Source organism: Cervus canadensis, chromosome 2 (genome assembly GCF_019320065.1).
Source record: "Cervus canadensis isolate Bull #8, Minnesota chromosome 2, ASM1932006v1, whole genome shotgun sequence".
NCBI classification, from domain to species: Eukaryota; Metazoa; Chordata; class Mammalia; order Artiodactyla; family Cervidae; genus Cervus; species Cervus canadensis.
Window position 1 is genome coordinate 12434959 of NC_057387.1, and position 21414 is coordinate 12456372.

The window sequence follows — 21414 nt, forward strand, 5'->3', positions numbered from 1 at the left end:
CGCGCCCCGCGCTGAGCGTGGTTCCAGCCCTCGGGTGTTCCACAAAAGCGCCGAACGAGAAGCTGCGCCTGCTCTCTGTGCCTTCCCCGTCAGAGCGGTCCAGGCAGCCAGGGGCTTGATGGGCGCACTCTCCCCAGGTGTGGTGCGCCCACTCCCTTCCGTGGACCCAGTCTCAGTTTCCGCTGGCGCCAGTTGGGTTGCGTGTGCCTTCTGCCCTCCACGTCCCCAGCCCCAGTCCCTGCCCACGCCGTTCGGGTGCCTGCGCCCTGTGTCTCGCCGCGACCTTCCCCTCCCCACTACCTCCTGCCTCCGGCGGGGCTGGGCCGGTCTGCAGCCTGGGAGCTCTTCTCTGGACTTTCTCGGTCCCTTTGTTCTGCGAACGGCCGGCAGTGTGTTCCGGCCGGTTAATTTTCTCTCTCTCTTTGGCTCTCCCACAGTTAAAGTTGGCAACTCACAGAAGCTCCCTCCGATTGTCCTCAGGGCACTCAGGCCCAGCCCCTACCCCAAGCAATGCCGACTAAGACTCCCTTCCCGGGACGGATCTCCGTCCTTAGCGCTTTTGTCTCACTTTTTATCTTTTATATTTTGTCCTACCTCCTTTTGAAGACAATGGGCTGCTTTTCTGGGCGCCTGATGACCTCAGCTAGCGATCAGAAGTTGTTTTGTGAAGTTTGCTCTGCGTTCAGTTATTCTTTTGATGAATTTGTAGGAGAGAAAGTGGTCTCCCGGTCCTACTCCTCCGCCATCTTGGCTCCTCCTCCGATCATGTGACTTTTATTTTTCATTTTGTTAAAGTACTGAGTCATATTAATTGATTTTAGGTATTTAACCATCCTTGAAGTCCTCAAATAAATCCCTGTTCATCATTGTTTCTGATCCCTTTTTTTGTATGATAGAATTAAGTTTTCTAATATTTTAAAGAGAATTTTTGTATCTATCTTCATCAGGGATATAATTTTCTTCTTTATAGTGTCTTTATCTGGTTTTGGCATCATGATATGTCCAGGTGTGTGCCTATTTGGATTCCTCTTGTTTGAATCTTTCTGTGATTCCCATTCCTGGATTTCTGTTTCCTTCTTCAGATTCTGGACATTTTCAGCCATAATTTCATCAAATACATTTTCACCTCCTTCCCCTCTCTCTTCTCCTTATGAGACACTATGATGTGAATACAAGTGTGTTGGATATTGTCCCAGAAGTCCCCTAAACTATTGCCATTTTTTAAAGTTTTGTGTGCCTTTTGCTCTTCTGATTGAGTGATTTCAATTATTCTATTTTCCAGATTACTTACGCATTCTCCTGTCACCTAATCTTCTAATAATACACTCCAGTGTAGTTTTATTTTTTATTTTATTTTCATTCTTTGTTATATTTTCTTGTTGTTGTTGTTCAGTTGATCTGTCATGTCGGACTCTTTGTGACACCATGGACTCCAGCAGGCCAGGGTCCCCTGTCCTTCACCATCTCCTGGAAATTCTCACTGTGTTCACGTATTATGTTTCCCAGTTCCATTAAAAATCCCTTACTATTGCTTTGAACACTTTATCAGACAAATTGCTTCTGTCTCATTAAGGTTTTATTCAGGATTTTTTTGTATTTGTTCTTTCATTTGAAGCCTATTCATCTGTGTGCTCATTTGGTTTCATTTCCTCTGTCTCTATGAAATTAAGTAAAACAATGGCCTACCCCAGTCTTGAAGGTATATCTTTGTGTGAGAGTGTCCCTATGCAATCTGCATCTAGCCAGTGGCTTTGGTGGGAGAGCTGGATCTTAAGTGAGAGCAGGCTGTATCTTCCTCTGTGGTATGCTAGCAGACATCACTTTAGTGTGAGCTAGGCTGGAGGTGTAGGAGCTAGATCCAGAGCCAGGTAAAGCTAGGGTTTCTCCTATGCTCTAATGGCTGGGGGCAGAGCGGGGCTCAAGGGGATAGAGCAGGAGCACAGAGGGAGTTGAGTTTCTCTCAGTGTGATGGCCCCCTCTACTTTGGTTTGGGACATGGTCAGGAAGCCTTGGGCTCCTGAGAGCTTGGGGATGTACTTCTGTGTTGGTTGCCATTTTTCCCTGATGTGCCTTGGATGGAGGCTTGGTTGGGTTCAGAGTGGTTGATGCCACCTGAATGAGCTGGCCCTGCCTCCTCCTAAACATGCACAGACACATACTCTGGTGATGATGATCTCTGCTCTGGAGCTAAAATTCCTCACTCTGGAGTGAATGCAGGGGTACACGAGTTGGCAATGAGCTGCCTTTTACCCTGATAAAGCATAAGTTCAGGGTCCACTGGCTCCATTCTTTCCAGGTGTGCACATTCTCATTGGCGATAGCAGCCTCTGAATTAGTGGAGAGCTGCACTGGAACTAGAAAGGCTTAATCAGGAGCCCACTGTGTGCCCGGCAGGAAGGCTGGGTAGTCCTGTCAAGCTGACAAGAGCCACAGGTAGTTTTCCATCAGTTTCCTCCAAATGGTGACTGGGAGCAAGCGTATATGTGTGTATGCTCTTCAAGAATGCATTCTTTTTCCTTACAGTGCTCTGATAAGCACATGGGTATTCAAACCAGCTAAGGGGCTTCATCTTCCCAGTATCAGACCCGGGGCAGCGTGTTTAATATATGTCTCCTTCTCCTCATCCCCAAGGGGGATGCTTGAGCCTGTGCTTCCACTTCTCCTCTCTGTGCCCCCTAATGGTGCCGTGAGACATGACGAAAACACTTCTCCTTCTTTCCTACCAGACTCCATGTATCCATTCTCTACAACCTTGGTTGTAGAAGAGCTATAAGGAAGTTGGAGCCATGTATGTTTCAGGAACTCTGGGGGTACAGATGGGAGTTTCCTTCACCTGGTCCCTGTCTAGCAAGTAGTCCATGGATGGCAGCTGACAGAAGGGTAATAGCTAATATGGAGCCCTTTAAGTAGCTCCAGAGATACAGATGAGAATGTCTCCCTAAGGTACCTGTATCATCAAGACATTCTTGGTCTGTGATGGGGACAAAAGGGGCACATTTAAATCTTTCAGAATCTAGTCAGACAAACTTTGGTGGACTTACCTCCAAGCGTTTCCCTACCACAGAGGGGCAGCACTGCATTCACAGGCAATTTCAGGGTCCACAGCCAGGACCAAGGTCTGTATATTTGTTACCTGATGCATAGGTGGACATGATTTTTCCTGGGTCTTCTGGGTGTGTTGGTGACAGGCCCACAGCCAAAAGAGGTTCTAACTGACTTCTCAGAGGTAGAGAGCTGATTCCATTTCTGTGGCCAGGACCACAGTTAATAAGTCAGTTTCTTTCTTGGAAGTTATATGCTTCATTTTTATTTATTGGGAGATTTCACTTAACATTATGAAATGCATACCTAATCCAAACCCTACATCAATACCTCTGCCCACCTCCTGAAACTGAAAAGGAACTTAGAGCACTTCCATTCTTCTCTCTGTAGTCCTTAATGTTATTTTTACCCAGTGTTTGTGTTCTGTAATTTCACTACAGCACTTGTAAATTCTTCACTCCCAAACTCATTCTATGGGGCTTCTGTCACCCTGATACCAAAACCAGACAAAGATATCACATAAAAAGAAAGAAAGGTCAACATCACTGATGAATACAGATGTAAAAATCTTCAATATAGTACTAACAAACTGAATCCAAAGACACATTAAAAGGATCGTACACCATGATCAAAAAGGACTGAGCCCAAGGGATACAAGGATTTTTCAGTCTATCCAAATCAATCAATGTGATAGGCCATATTGCCAAATTAAAGGATAAAAACCATACAATCATCTCAACTGATACAGAAAAAGATTTGACAAAGTTCAGCACCCATGTATGATGAAAGCTCTCTAGAAAGTGGGCATAGAGGGAAACTACCTCAACATAGTAAAGGCCATACACAACACACATATTGACTGGGAAGAACTGAGCCATTGGAAAACACCCTGGTGCTGGGAAAGATTGAAGGCAGGAGGAGAAGGGGATGACAGAGGATGAGATGATTGGATGGCATCACTGACTCAATGGACGTGAGTTTGAGCAAGCTCAGGGAGTTGGTGATGGGCAGGGAAGCCTGGCGTGCTGCAGTCCGTGGGGTTGCAAGGAGGCAGACACAACTGAGTGATGGATCAGACCTGAACACAGCATTGTAAATCAACTACACTCTAATAAAAGATATTTTTTAAATTGTGAATCTTTGTTATTTTTATACAATGTGCTCCCTGTTAAGTTCTACTCCCTGTTTAAGTTCTACTCACTTTTTTCACTCACCATTCCTTTATGTTTTCAAACTTCCCTTCTAGGTCATTTTTTAATGAAGTTTTGTTTAGTGATTAACTATTGATGGTAATATTCTCAGTTTTAATTTCACTGGAAATATCTTTGTTTTAACTTTTTTTGAATGACAAGGGCAGACCTTGTCTAGAGTAATATATCTGGCATAATCGACACCCTGCTTCCACTACTTGTAGAAGAAGCACCACTGAACAACTTGCGGAGGCTGGCATACCTGCTATCCCAGTGAATGGGGGCCACAGGCTCCTGCAGTGGTCCTTAGTGTAATACTCAGCCAAGGAGGTCACTCCAAACAGGCACAAGTTCCCAAGGCTATGACTTGGATTGGTTTTGTCTTGGGCTCCAAGAGTCATGAACTTGGGTTGACTCACACAGACCCTTCCCTGCAGAGCAGTCTGCAGATAAGTGCAATCTAATTATAATACTATTTGATTTGTCTATGTGATATCAATGCTATCAATACAAACTTAGATTCGCCAATCTCTTTTACCCATTGGTGGTGGTTTAGTCGCTAAGTCGTGTTCTATGCTTGCAACCTCATGGAATCGGAACCTACCAGGCTCCTGCATCCATGGGATTCTCCAGGGAAGAATGCTGGAGTGGGTTGCCATTTCCTTCTCCAGGGGATCTTCCCAACCCAGGGATCGAAGCCAGGTCTCCTGCACTGCAGCCAGAGTCTTTACCTACTGAGCTAAAAAGGAAGCCCCGTTTACTTATTATTTTGCTCTAATTTTTCCTTCCTAATCCCTTCTTTGTTCTTTCTTCAAACATTTTTCTTTTTGTAGTATCGGTTTCATTCCTTTCTGAATCTTTTGAAAAGTATAAACATAGTTTGAAGTTCTCAGTTGCAGCTTTCTCAGTTAACTGTGTTTTTCAGACTATGGTTACCTGTTGGTGGCCTCTGCTGACTCTGTCTCAGAGGGATATGCATTTCCTAACAAACTAGTAATGTTCTATCGTTATCATACACACAGTAGCAATTGTTCCCTATAAGAGTCCAAACACGTGACTTGATATGGAAGTTGCCTTACTGGTCTGTTTACTCTTTGCTCCTGCCAAAACCCTGTAAGCCCTATTTTATGGTATTGTTTTTGAGTTTTAGAGCATAGTGAGAGATCACACTCACAATTACATATATGTGCAGGCTTGGGTGCCAGTTTCTCACAAATTTCTCACAGATTCCTCCCATACAGTGCAAGTGGCAGCCCTCAAGCCAATTTCCTATGAGGCAGGTATTTTCTCACCCTGTATTTACTCCAGCTCTTTATCTGGCCTTGTGGAATGCCCCTAAAGGTCAAAGTCACACTTAAGAACATGTAACACTGGCCTCTAAGGGACAGATACGTTTCTGACAACTCCATGGGATATGAGAAGTTTAAATCTCATGCACCCCTTTAAAACTTAATTCTCTCTGGTTTCTGTAACTGGAGTTTCCCGAACCTCACTTACACAATTAAAACACTTAGTTTAATAAAGCACTGTTCTTTCCTAACTAAAACACTATATTTTATAGTTATCAAGCATTTTTGTATAGTCAGAGTTTGAGGAGGTGCTCCCGAGTCAGTTTGTGTGTCTTCTTCTCTGGAAAATTCTAAAGTTACTTTTCCACTCTTGGAATCCTTCCTGCCCACACCCTCCAATACTTGGGGCTGAAACAGCCATGCTTATGGTTGAAGCTAGAACTCCACTGAAGGTGCAACTCCATGTTCATCTTTTAACTTCTAAATATGAAAGACTATATTTTATTGATTAAAAAAGATTTGTTTTCAAAAACCAAGGATTGTAGATTCAGAGAAAAAAAAATATTTTTCAAAAAGTACTGATAACAAACTGAAAAGATGCCAGGAAAGCTCTAGGACTGAAATGTGTAACAACCCAGGTGATAAAAAGTCCAAACAGGTTAAGAAGGAGCACCTCAGAAGAAGGAGCTGTGGTGCCTCTCATAATTACTCTGAGATGTAATTCCATCTCCCAGGAAGTCCTCTGTTTAATTATAACAAACTAGAAAGATGCCAGGCAAGCTGTGGGGCTGAAATGTGGAACAAGCCAATGATAGAAACTCCAAAAATGTTAAGAAGGAGAACTGCAGGAGAGGCTTCCCAGCTTGTGCTAGCGGTAAAGAACCTGCCTGCCAGTGTGGGAGGCATCAGAGACGTGGGTTGGATCCCAGGGTCAGGAATATCCCTGGAGGAGGGCATGGCAACCCGCTCCAGTATTCTTGCCTGGAGAATCCCATGGACAGAGGAGCCTGGTGGGCTCCAGGCCATAGGGTTGCAAAGAGTAGGACACGACTGAAGCAACTCAGCAAGCACACACGCTCACTGCAGCAGAAGGAGCCGAGGTGCCTCTCATAATTCATCTGGGACAGTAGTGCCATCTCCAAAAAGTCCTCATGGATAGGAATCAAGGCATGATGCATCTAGGCAGAAGAAAAAACCTCAAGAGGGCTCCAAGTTCCCATCACAGTTTATGTGAGGATAGGGAGATTCAGAGGTTCTCATGGATCCACATAGGAGGAAGAAAGTGCTGGGAGGATCATGTGGCAGAACATGCCTGAGAGGAGAAAAGGAAACCTCAGAGGACACAATTCTCACTCCAGGAGGCAGTGTGGGCTGTCTCAGAGGCATCTCTCCCATTGGCTTTCTCAGGTATGAGTCAGCCACCTGTCCAGTGCATCCTCAAAGGACAAGAGACACATCAAGCTCTCTGAGTAGTCTCACTAAAGCTCAGTCTCACCAGCTCATAGCTTTTGGGAACCCACAGAGGGGAGCAAGGGAATCACAATATAGCTTTCTCCAGATAAATTATCTTTTCCCTTGTGTCCAGTCCTACTTTTTTATGCCTTCAGCATGTCTGGGATCTTAAGAGTCTCAAACCACTTTTCAGACACTAACTTGCATATTCTGCCTGTGAAGCTATTTTCCCAAGAGATTTTACTTTACTTCCCAAAGGCTATGGGTCTTGTTAAGGTGACATGTGTGGAGGTCAACTGGTGAATTCACCTGTTTGCGTGGTACGGGAAGGGGATATGCATGGTGGGGGAAACCAAGAGACTTTAGCCACCTGCCCTTCCCCAAAACTGATTTTCTGAATGCCTTTCTCATTACATAACTTTGGGTAAAATATTTTCACTCTCCAAACTTCCATTGCTTCATCTGTGAAATGCCCTGCCTTCCTAGCAGGGCTTTCTGAAACTAAATAAGATAATAGAAGGGCAATATGCTCTACAGCGCAAAAATAGGTGAGATGTTGCTGATCCAAAGAGGAAATTTAGTTGCTATAGACATTTATAGAATTGCTGAGAAAATAGAATCAGAAAACTCTGTAAAAAAGACAATATAGAATACAGTAGTGGTACCCATCTTGTTTTCCTACTCCTTGAAAAAGATACTGAGAAGAGATGTAGACTTATTCCCTATTACCAACAGGCTTAAAGGTTCAGAATATAACAGCAACAAAATTAAACTTTTTTAAAACTCAGCACAAAAGAAGCCTTGTCTGATGTTCTCAAATTGTTTTATGATTGTTTCTGTTTTTAATGGTAGCAAATAACTTTCATCATATATTCAAGAAACATTCTTGAAGTACTCACTCTGTTCTGTTTTAGGTACTGTATGAGACAGTTGGAATAAATTGTCTATATCCTCACAATCATCCTGTGAAATAGTTGTTATACTCACTTTTTCTAGTTTTCTCAAAAATATATACAAATGTTTTCATATATATATAAATATATCTTCTTATAGTTTCTTGTTTATATGGACCTTGTATATATTTATTGTAAACTCTGTTTTTGAGTACGTTTAGGTTTCTAAGGTCACAGAAAAACTCAACAGAAGGTAGGAAGAGTTCCCTCATATCTCTTGCCTCCACACATCCATAGCCTCTCCCAGTACCAAAGTCCCCAATCTGAGTCGCATAGTTGTTACAGTTGACTACCCTACGTTCATTATCACCTAAGTCCATAGCTGACCCAGCTCTTCATCCTTGGTGTTATACATCTGTGAGTTAGGACTAACATAGTATGACACGTACTCACCATCAGTATTTGTTGCTGCTGTTATTCCATTGCTAAGGCAGACCCAGCTCTTGGCAACTCCATGGAGCACAGCCAGGCTTCCCTGTCCTTCCCTATCTCCTGGACCCATGTCCACTGAGTCAGTAATGCTATCTAACCATCTCGTCCTCTACCACCCCCTTTTCCTCCTGCCCTCTATCTTTACCAGCTTCAGGGGCTTTTCTGATGAGTTGGCTCTTTACATCAGGTAGCCAAAGTATTGGAGCTTCAGCATCAGTCCTTCCAACATATAGTATCATATTTTCACTATATGCACTCTGAAAAGAAAGGTGCCCTGCCCATTCATCCACTAATATCCATTTGTTACCCGCTACCACAGAACCCAATCCACTCCACAGATTCTATTTTCACAGTCCATCACAAAAGGCTGATACAAACAGAGCCACAGAGCACCTGAACCTCACCTGGAAAAGCAAAATTCAGCCCAAGGAGCTGGAGAAGAGAAAGACCTGCGACCAGACCCAAATTTTGGGTCCTGACTATGAGCCAACCTCAGGGACAGTCCAACACCAGCCCCAGCTGTGTGGTGAGAACCCAAGGGACAAGAAAACCACCCCCAATGAATCCTAGAAATCTGTTAGGATCAACAAATATCCAGGCAGGTGATGCCAGCCACTTCAGAGCACACTTATTTTCCAGGGGATTGTGGGAGCGATGGTGCTCGCTATCACCAGGAAATGTGAAATCCAATCCCTTCAGGCCTTTGCCTGATGCCAAATGGGATTGCAAAGACTGTAAAGGTCATGTGTACCCCAAGAAACCATTGAGTTGGGAGTAAGTAGGGATTTTTAAGAAGAAGAAACAGCTCTACTGGGCGCTGATGTTTATCTCTGATCAAAAACCCATTTGAAGGGCCATTGAGTTGACAAGGAATCCTATTTGTAATGAGAAAACTCAAGACAGAAACTATTGTCAGAGGGTGAAGATAGAGGGAGATAGGTTTTGGCTTAAATATTAGAGGACATCTTAAATATTATAGGAGATTTTTCTATAGTCTTTCAATAGTCAGAGTCATGCAAAAATGAAATAGAAGCTTTGGGACACAGTGAGCTCCCATAACTGGTAAAATATAGCCATAGGTTCAGTCAGTTTATGGGTAGTTATAAGGCACACGATGGGGTAGATGGATGGGGATGGGGTAGAATTCCATGGTGAGATTACTTCCAATGAAAGGCTCAGACATGTCCAACTCTTTCCATCCCCGTGAATTGTAGCCCATCAGGCTGCTCTATCCATGGAATTCTCCAGGCAAGAATCTTTGAATGATTGCCATTCCCTTCTCCAGGGGATCTTCCCTACCCAGGGAACGAACCTGGGTCTCTTACATTGCAGGCAAATTCTCTACCATCGGACCTACCAGTAAAGCCCAGCTTCCAATGAGACAACCTTAGAATAAGAAACTCTCTTTACCAAAGCAACAAGATAATTCTGATCCCAAAATCTCATTTTCCCCATAACCATCAAGTGAAGCAGAGTCCCTGGCATTGAGCCAGTCTACTGCAGGGAGAGTGGCCAGTCCAGTATCCATCATCCGGAAGCCTGTTTCTTCCTCCTCTTGTTTGTACCCAATAGAAATCAGAACTCTATTCTTACTCCCATTAATAAGGATGAGACTGGTGAAACGCTTTCTGCTCCTCAGGCTCCCTGGGAAATTGAAAGTTTAGTTTACAAGAAGAGGTTTTCATCAGAAGCAGGAAAGTCATTTGTGCCCAAACAACCTTGAGAAATGGGTTGGGGGTTTCTTTTTGGGCTTTGTCAAGCTCTAAGCCTCATAAATGAATGATTTCTATCATCTGCCAACTTTTAAGGTGTGTTTGTTGGCATAAAAGTTAGCCCCTCTATAAAGATTTGAAGGAATTTACTGCTGATAGAATTTGGCCCTTATGCCCTCAAAGGAGAGATACATACTTAGAAGTTTTACAATAATTTCTTTGTTGGTTTCCTGTGATTGATGTACACACATAAGTAAATTTTAGTGATTTGTATTTTTCCAGAAATTGCCCATCATGAAACTTTTTCATTTAATAGATGAGATCCTCTTAGGGTTCTATTGTTGTTGTGTTGTACTTTGCAGTCTTAAATATGAGAAGAAATTAACTGAAAGGCTAAGGTATAAAGGAGGTGAACACACCAAACTTGAGAGTCACAGGGTTCATTTACCAGTTCACCACATATTGTGGAATCTCTGTGAAAATTCAGATTGTGGTTGAGCTGATGCTATGTGGTATAGTAAGAAGATGTCCTTTCTCGCTTCCTGTCCTCTCTACTAAGAACTTGGGAATAAGTAAATAGGACTGCTGAGGGTTTTCAGGGTCTTTTGTTTGTTTTTTATGTTCTTCTTGTTTAAAAGTTAAACAAAATACCAAATACCTGTATTACCTGAGAGGTATAGAGATTCTCTTTCAGATCACAGCAAGCCTTCATCTCACATATGGACATGATTAAAGAATATATTAACCAAAAAGATGATAAATAAGAAAAGTAGCATAAACAGAGATAAGGGACAGAGACAAATGAAGCGCACAGTTGGGCTGACAGGAGAATCTCATGCCCTGGGAAGATAAGTCCTTCCACAGGGATGGAGAGCTCAGATGAGAAGGCCATTGGGATCCATGCCAACAGCATCTGCTCACCTGCCCTAATTCAGGGCTCCCCAGGCAGCTCAGTGGGACCTTGGTTTCCCATGTGGTCTTTTTTGGGAAACGGATGCCCTAAGAGAAATATCCAACTCAGTTGACAAGTATCATTTTTACTGTTAATTTATAAATAAGGAACCTGATTTTATGTGTCAGCATCTGATGTCGTTTGTTATCTAGATTTTTCATCTCCAAGTAAATCTCTTTTCTGGGCAAATGATGAGATGGAGTTTCTGGACTCAGCCTGAGCCTAAGTGTCAGATTCTAAACCTTCGTGAACACATGCAAATAATGCCAATTCGAGGAGCCTCATCATTCAGTCATTCCGCCTTCAATTGATACACTACACTTTGTGCTGAGCACATGTTAAGCATCATCATGGAAGGCAAACTCTCAACCTCTTTGTCTTTCCATTTGAACTTTCTGAAGACACCATCTAGACCAAAGATTTTCAGTTCTTAACACCGACTATGCTTCAAAATCTATTCACATTATTTTTTTTTTTAAGTACAGATGGCTTGTATTTTGGGTAGGGGTCTCAGGCAATTGTGTTTTTGAAAGCTCTGTAAGTGATCTGAAGAATAGCCAGAGTTGTAAGCAATGAAAGGATTTGCATTGGCATCACTTAGAACAAAATGTTCATCTATATTAGTTTTCTATTACTACCCTTATTGTCTATACAGATCGAAGTATGTTTTATAGGTGATTTCAATAAAAACCCTGAAGCAGTCATTTGAACACAGTAAAAAGTAAAAGATAAAGACATGAGAATAAATGCTTGAACTTATATATTAGTATTCTCTGGATGCTATAGTAGAAGATCACAGACTGAATGACTTACATAATATAAATATATTTTCTCATATTTCTGAAATCTCACAGTCCAAGACCAAGGTGCAGTAAAAGCTGGTTTCCGGTGATGCCTCTCTCCTAGGCTTAAGGACAACACCTTCTCACTGTGACCTCAAATGACCTTTTCTCTGTCAAGGCAGAGAGAGAACTCTTTCTCTTCTCATAAGTTCTATCAAATTAGTCTCCCCTCTACAACCTCATTGAAACTTAACTAACTCCATGAAAGCTATATCTCAAATTCCACTCATATTAGGTTTAGGAAATGGTAACCCACTCCAGTATTCTTACCTGGAAAATCCCGTGGATGAAGGAGCCTGATAGGCTACAGTCCATGGGGTCACAAGGAGTCGGACACAACTGAGCGACTTCACTTTCACTTTCAGGGCCTCAACATATGAATTTTGAGGGGACATAATTCAGTCTATAACAACTAGTTTACAGGATGATAAACTTCCTCTTGGAGTGTATGTGGTTTTACTATTTCTAAGATCAGCTCTGGTAATGTCAATCCCATGCTCAAAAACTTAAATAAATAATGTTTTTCTATCAGGTATTTTGGAAAATATTATAATACAGAAAAAGAAACAGACCCAGAAGTTAACCACTATCAACATCTTCATATCAATACTTGTATTCACTTGTGTCCCACATAAACGTAGTGAATATCTTTCTTTTTTTTTCATTTATTTTTATTATTTGGAGGCTAATTACTTTACAATATTGTAGTGGTTTTTGCCATACATTGACATGAATCAGCCATGGATTTACATGTGTTCCCCATCCCGATCCCCCCTCCCACCTCCTTCCCCACCCGATCCCTCTGGGTCTTCCAGTGCACCAGCCCCAAACACTTGTCTCATGAAGCCAAATTGGGCTGGTGCCAACAGGCGCTGTTAAACCCAGTCACCTATATGACATAAATTATTAGAAAGACTGTCTGAATGCTGTTTGAAAATAAATTTAAAGGGGTACAGAAACATGGAGACTGTTAGGCTACTAAACTACTCCAGGTAAATGTTGGTGGCCATTTTGGATCAGACATGTGGTAAGACACAGTCATATTACCAATATAGATAGATGACAGATAAATAGATGATAGATTAAATATATTAAAAGATAGAAAAGATAACAGTATTTGCTGATAGAATGTGGGTTATGAGAAAATCAGTAAGATAACAGAAAAGTTATGTGGCAAAAAAAATGGAAGTATGAAGGTGGCATTTATTGGGATCAGAAAACTGCATAAACATAGACATGTAAACTTGGAGATGTCTATTATACATTTAAGTGGAGATGTCAAGTAAACAGTTGCATATTTATTGCACTCTCCAAAGTGGAGTGCCTTGAAGAAATCCAGACCAGAATTTTTGGAGCAGTCAATATGTTTAAAATCATGAGATGGTATGATATCTATATTGGTTTTCTATTACTGCCATAAAAAATCACTACAAATATAGTTGCTTAACACAAAACTATTACCTCACAGCTCCGAAAATCAGAAATCTAGAGTCTCATTCACATTAAATTAGGGTATTCACAAGCTAGAATCCTTTCTAGAGTCTCAGCAGGAGAATGCATTTTCTGCTTGTTCTTTTTCTTAACTGTCTCAAAACTTTTCTATTGCAAGGTAATTTTTAACTAATTAATTTATTTTATTGGAGGATAATTACTTTACAATACTGTGATGGGTTTTTCTATACATCAACATAAATTGGTCCCATGAATACATATTCTTGTTATTGCCTGAATTCAATTCTTGGCAGTTGTTAAGATTGGCGTTTTCATTTTCATTCGGTTGTAGGCTTTCTTAGCTTCTAGAGACCACCACGTGTTCTGAACTTCTGTCCCTCTTACTCCATCTTCAAAGACAGAAATAGCATATCAAATTTTCATCTCATATCTCTCTGACTCACTTTTCTACTTCTTATTCTTCCACTTTGGTGAACTTCCATGACTAAAATAGAACCATCTGGATAATTTAGAATAATATCCCAATTTCAAGGACCTTAACCTTGATCACATCCGTAAGATATTTTTGCCTCATAAGTTTACATAGTCACAGGTTCAGGGATTAGTACATGGCCATAACATAAGAAAATAATGAGTATAGATAGGGAAGAAAAATTACATGGATGGTCTGTGTCTGACCCCTGGGATATTCCAGAATTTAGAGATTAAAGAGATAAGAAACTTGTCAAGGCAACTAGGAAGCTACCACTGAGTGTGAGAGAAATGATTGTGATTGTTGAATGCAAGGTGATGCAGGAATTCAAGCAAAGATGGCTCCATTGCCGCTGAGATTGAAGAGAGATGAAACAGGTTGTCTTTTAGATTTAAAGATAGTTTAATGAAGTTTCCTAGTAACTTGAACAAGAGCAGTTCTATTGGTGTGGTGGGAATAAAGCATGATGAGAGGGACTCAGAGAGAGAAATGAATTAATTCAAATAAGGTATACAGATGGCTAACACACAGGAAATGATGTTCAACCTTGTTATCATCATTGTTGTTGTCGTTCAGTCACCAAGTCATGTCCAATTCTTCGCAACCCCATGGATTGCAGCACTCCAGGTTTCCCTGTTCACCACCATCTACCAGACTTTGCCAAAGTTCATGGCCATTGAATCAGTGATGCCATTCAATCGCATCATCCTCTGTCACCCTCTTCTCCTTCTACGTTCAATCTTTCTCAGCATCAGGGTCTTTTCCAAAGAGTCAGCTGCTCTCATTAGGTGTCCAAAGTATTGGAGCTTCAGCTACAGCATCAGTTCTTCCAAAGCGTATTCAGTGTTGATTTTCATTAAGATTGACTGGTTTGATCTCCTCAGGATCAGAGGATTCTCAAGAGTCTTATGCAGCACCACAGTTCAAAAGCATCAATTCTTTGGTGCTCAGCCTTCTTTATGTTCAAACTCTCACATCTATATATGACTACTGGAAAAACCATAGCTTTGACTATATGGACCTATGTCACAAAGTGATGTCTCTGCTTTTTAAAACACTGTCCAGGCTTGTCACAGCTTTCCTGCCAAGAAGCAATTATCTACTAATTTCAATAATATTTAGGGAAATGATTCAAAAATGATGATGAAATATTACATCACACACACTAGAAAGGCTATAATCAAAAAATGTATAAATGTTATACACAGAAATTCTCCTATAATGCTGGTGCAATGTGAAAATGGTGAAACTGCAGGTAGAATGTAGTAATAAAGGAATGAGAGGAGGATGGACTACAAGAAGCATGTTGAAGAATAACCCAATGGAAGATGATGATTGGTTGGATGTCCTGAGAAATCTGTATGCAGGTCAAGAAGCAACAGTTAGAACTGGACACAGAACAACAGCCTTGTTCCAAATCTGGAAAGGAGTATGCCAAGACTGTACATTGTCACCCTGCTTATTTAACTTACATGCAGAGTACATCATGCAAAATGCCATGCTGGATGAAGCACAAGCTAGAATCAAGATTGCCAGGAGAAATATCAACAACCTCAGTCGTGCAGATGGCACCACCCTTATGGCAGTAAGCAAAGAAGAGCTAAAGAGCCTCTTAATGAAAGTGAAAGAGGAGAGTGAAAACGTAGCTTAAAACTCAACATTCAGAAAACTAAGATCATGGCATCTGGTCCCATCACTTCATGGCACATAGATGGGGAGACAGTGGAAACAGTGTCAGACTTAATTTTATTGGGCTCCAAAATCACTGCAGATAGTGACTGCAGCCATGAAATTTAAAAAAAAAAAAAAAAACACTCACTCCTTGGAAGAAAAGCTATGATCAACCTAGACAGCATATTAAAAAGCAGAGACATGACTTGGCTGACAAAGGTCCATCTAGTCAAAGCTATCGTTTTACCAGTAGTCATGCATAGATGTGAGAGTTGGACTATAAAGAAAACTGAGCACCAAAATTGATGCTTTTGAACTTTGGTGTTGAATAAGACTTTTGAGAGTCCTCGGACTGCAAGGAGATCAAACCAGTCAATCCTAAAGGAAATCAGTACTGAATATTCATTGGAAGGACTGATGCTCAAGCTGAAACTCCAATACTTAGGCTATCCGATGTGAAGAACTGACTCATTTGAAAAGACCCTGATGCTGGGAAAGATTGAAGGAGGGAAGAGAAGGGGAGGACAGAGGATGAAATGGCTTGATGGCATCACCGACTCGATGGACATGAGTTTCAGCAAGCTCCGGGTGTTGGTGATAGGCAGGGAAGACTAGTGTGCTGTTGTCCATGGGGTCACAAACAGTCAGACATGAATGTGTGACTGAACTGAACTAAAGTGAACTGGATGCCTAGAATAATAGAGGAAATATGAGTCAAAATTAGTGAAATTATAATTCTCTATAAACCCAAATCAGGCATGTTACTTTACTTGGGAAACTTAAATGTGGTGTTTAACATCTGTAAGTTTTATTTTTCCATCTGTTCAGTGGAAATTTCTGCCTCACAGTATCATTGAATGTTTAAATGAAAAACTTATGTAAAACCTATTGAGCAGACTCCTGAATAACAATGGAAGGGGAGCTAGTTTGAAGACTGGGCTGCTGAAATCCAAAACACACCTTGTAAAGAGAGGAAGAACTCTTACAAGACCCAAGATTGAGAAGCATGTCCTCTCAGAATGTTTCCTCTAAACTGAGGTCAAAGTCCCCCTTTCCAGGTCTCCCATGCAACAAGTCCCCAATGCTCATTTGAGGGGTAATTCTTCTATTAGCAACAAGCTGATGCATCAACAGTGAACTCAACCATATTGCAGCAGCAGCATCAGAGGCTAGGTCCTTGCGAGAGGAACAAATGAAGAATATTCCCATCCAATATTCCAGGATTCAGTGACCATGTAGAGAAAGGATAAGATGTGAAATCTGGAATCACTCAGTGTGGGGTATAAGGCTTTCCTCTGTCACCAACCAGCTAGAAATACCAATTACTGTCCTGTCAAATATAGAACATGATACCTGCCCTAGAGGGTTCTTATGAGAATTAGAAGAGATAATATTTGCAGAGTGCCCAGGATAAAACTTAACCCATTATCAGCTCTGAAACGCCAGCTCAATCTCTTGCTGAGCTGGCATCACATGGGTCAAAGTAAAAGACCAGGGGCAGCTGGAGCTGAACCTGAATTGGAGAGGCAGGTGTCTGAAGGATGTCAGCATCAGGTGGAGGTATCCCAAGATTCCCCTGTCTTTTCAATGATTTTGGTGCTCTCGCCTGTGTTCTGGATTGCAGAGTAGACACCGCTGAGAGGCAACTCTTCTTTCAGACACTGCTCACTGATACTCTGGGAATGAAAGACAATGGATTCTAAAAGCAGATGAAGCATAAACCAGATCCAAATTTGGAAAACTCAGCAGTGGTCACAGGAACGATCAGTTTTCACTCCAATCCCAAAGAAAGGCAATACCAAAGAATGTTCAAATTTCTATACAATTGATCTCATTCAACATGCTAGCAATGTAATACTCAAAATCCTTCAAGTTAGGCATCAGCAGTATGTGAACCAAGAACTTCCAGATGTATACGCTAGATTTAGAAAAGACAGGGAACCAGAGATCAAATCGCCAACATGTGTTATACCATAGAAAAAGCAAGGGAAATCCAGAAAAACATCTACTCTGCTTCACTGACTACACTAAAGCCTTTGACTGTGTGGATCACAACAAATTGTGGTAAATTCTTAAAGAGATGGGAATACCAGACCACCCTACCTGTCTCCTGAGAAACCTGTATGCACATCAAGAAGCAACAGTTACAACCAGACATGGAACGACAGACTGGTTCCAAATTGGGAAAGGAGTACATCAAGGTTATATATCATCACCCTCTTATTTAAATTATATGCAGAGTCCATCACGGGAAAAGCTGGGCTGGATGAATCAAAAGCTGGAATCAACATTGCTGGGAGAAATATAAACAACTTGAAATATGTAGATGATACCATTCTAATGGCAGAAAGTGAAGAGGAACTTGAGTCTCCTAATGAGAGTGAGAAACCTGGATTAAAATTCAACATAAAAAAAAACTATGATCATGCAATCCAGTCCCATCACTTCATGGCAAATAGATTGTGAAAAGTGGAAACAGTGACAGATTTTATTTTCTTGGGCTCCAAAATCAGTGCAGATGGTGACTGCAGCCATGAAATTAAAAGATGCTTGCTTCTTGGAAGAAAAGCTATGACCAAACTAGACAGCATATTAAAAAGAAGAGACATCACTTTGACAGAAAGAACTGCATAGTCAAGATATGATTTTTCCAGTAGTTATGTATGGATGTGAGAGTTGGACCATAAAAAAGGCTGTGAAGTGAAGTCAAGTCACTCAGTCGTGTCCAACTCTTTGCGACCCCGGGGACTGCAGCCTCCCAGGCTCCTCCATCCATGGGATTTTCCAGGCAAGAGTAATGGAGTGGGTTGCCATTTCCTACTCCAGGGGATATTCCCAACCCAGGGATTGAACCCAGGCCTCCTGCATCACAGGTTTACCCTGTGAGCGCAGAGAAGGCTGAGGGAGAACCAAAGAATTAACGCTTTCAAACTGTGGTGCTGGAGAAGACACTTGAGAGTCCCTTGGACTGCAAGATCAAACCAGTCAATCCTAAAAGAAATTAGTCCTGAGTATTCATTGGAAGGACTGAAGCAGAAACTGAAGGCTCCAATAATATGGCCACCTAATGGAAAAGCTGACTCGTTTGAAAAGACCTGATCTTAGGAAAGATTGAGGGCAAGAGGAGAAGGGGACAAAAGAGGATGAGATGGTTGTATGACATTGCAACTCAATGGACATGAGTTTGAATAATCTCCATGAGATAGTGAAGGATCGGGAAGCCTGGCATGCTACAGTCCATCGGTCGCAAAGAGTAGGACACGACTTACTGAAGAAACAACAAACAACAAAGATCCTACATGGAACCAATGCTGCTGACACGCACTGATTATGGATGCCCCCCAAGTTCCCAGAACTACACGGGCCTCAGATGTAACTTTTCCTAGTTAATACTGTTGCTTGTTCAGAAAGAGGCAGTGGGACAAGAAGTAGCAGTGTTTAGGTTTGATAAGCACAAGTGTAGGTGCAGAGGAAACTGGTAAAGCCCAGGATGATCACAGCTCCCGCCTCTCAAATGGTGCATGCCTTTTTGATACTCTTCTTAACTCTGCTCTGTACCATTGCCATCATCATGGTTCCTCTGGTCCTCCTGCAATGCTTCTTCTGAGTCACACATATACACAGAGTGGAGCTTGAATCTCAGTCTCAAAAACCTGTGCCCAGTTCCGTGATTATGACACCAATGTAATTATCACATCCACCAGCCATTTTGCAGGGGAAAATCTCTGAGCAGCAAAGTGAAGAAGAAAGGGTTTCAGTGGAAGAGAGGAGTTATCTGAGGAGAAAAAAGAAGGGCAACTTGCCTCTTCCAGTATCCATGTTCCTTTCCCTCTTATACATTTTCCAAAAGTACAGTCATGTTCCCAGGAAGAATAGCACAACCACGATGGTCCATAGGATGCCTCCAAGGGAGTCAGCCATCATCTGTCTGTGTGAACCTGTTTCCCTCACACAGAGACAAAGGAGAATGGTTAAGGAAAGACAGAATTTTAAATATCAATTTCCATAGGGAGATAGAGAGAAAACACATGGAGAATTCTAAAGTCCTGGTTCAGAAGTTGAAGAGGTAAGAGTGCAGTAGGTTCATTCATAACTGAACTGAGAAAATACCACCTGGTACATATGTCTTCAGGGTGGGCCTTCCAGAGGAAGTGATACATAAACTGAGTCTTGAGGGGGGAGTAGGAGTTCCTCAGATATTCAAAGTGGGTGGAGAATTTCAGAAAGGAAGAGCACTATGTTCAGGGAATGTTACTGTCAGATCATCAGTCCCGGGGGTTGCCATCACCCCATGCTGCAAGCTGGAGAGGGACAGATCAGGAAGGAGCCAGATGAAGAGGAGAAGAGGGAGAAAGAACCTCCTTCCCAAGGGTCTGACTGAATGTTTATTTTATTGGACAGTCCATGATGAGTCTGAGGGGAGGGTTATAGGGGTTTAAGTGATGCTGACATATCAGATGCCTCCAGCAGGTCAGGTCTCCCTTGTGGAGGATGGGTTAGAAGGGCAAACTACACATATTCATTCATGATTCAATGAAACAGTGAATGTGAGCAAACATTGCCAGAATCTTTGCTTGGGACATGAATTCAAAGAAAACAAGACATGGCCTCTGCCCTCCAGGTGTTCTAAGTTACACAGGAGACAAGTCCATAAACAGAATTGTTAATTCAGTGTGGGGTGGCCTTGGACCACTCCTTTATAAAGATAATGTCTATGCTGGAAGGTCACAGCACCTGCAAGGCCCCATACCAAATGAGACGAAGGATCCTTTTCTTCAAACATTATTTAGAACAGAACCATAACCAAGCACAGGACTCTGGGTAACCATATTGATCATCCCCCATGAAGCTGGCCTTAACTGAGAGACATCCCTCAACAGGAGTAAATAAGAAAGTGAAGGGCTCTTGACTTTGGAGGACTGATGGTAGAGGAAACAGCATTTCCAGAGGGTTGGAAGATTGTGATAGCAAGACTCATTCAGGGTCTCTAGTTAAACAATCCAGTGTGAAATATGTGAGGAGAGTGACATGGGCAGAGAAGCATTTGAGCCCTGAACCATACAGGAAGACACTGGAGGCCAAATCCTCAGATGGCACAGCTGACACAATCCAATTCCCTTTTTCTAAGACTACACTGAACACACAGTGAATGATGAGTGACGTGGGGAGAGTTCCTGAAAGGCTGCTGTCTGGACCAACAGTGGCAAGGGGTGGAGAGGAGAGCATGGATGTGCGAGAAATTTAAAAGCAGAAGCAAATTGGTTGTGCTCCCCAGACTCCTGTATCAGGTGACCCCGGTGGAAGGAGGTGCTAATAATAGACAGGGGAGAAAAGCCCAGAGCTCTCACCCAGAGCACTGGAACTCCGGGAGTGCCCCTCCCCTCTGGCAGGTTGCACTCACCATGGGAGCACACTTGTGCAAAGTCTACAGAGGCAGTTTTCTTCTCCACATGGTTGCTGACCACACAGGTGAGGTTTGCACTGGTCTGAATCAGGGACTTGTTCACAGTCAGTTTCCAGGCGTTGGGGGCTAGTTCCGGTGTCCCACTCCACTCCAGCTCCCTGGGAAGGCCCTTGCTTTCCCAGGTCACACTCAGGTTTTCTCTGATTCCTGGGGCCTTACACTCCAGGGTGATATTGCACCAGCCTGGTGTGATGGATGATGACTTGACCAGGATCTCAGGAATGATCACGGGCTCTGGGGCAGGTGAGACAAAAGAATGGAGCATCACATGAGTGGAAAACATTACAGTTCACATTTTCTCATCCATTATCTCACTGAAGCTCTGGCAACCTCCCTCTCAGGATGCTGAATGCATTTTCCAGAAGAAGCACTATTTTCCCAAAAACCAAATATACAGCAGTGACAATAAGAAAAGAAACAATTGAGGTAAGCCCTATGTGATCTTACTAGATCACCAAGCCTTAAAATTCTTCCATTAAAAAGAAAAACTT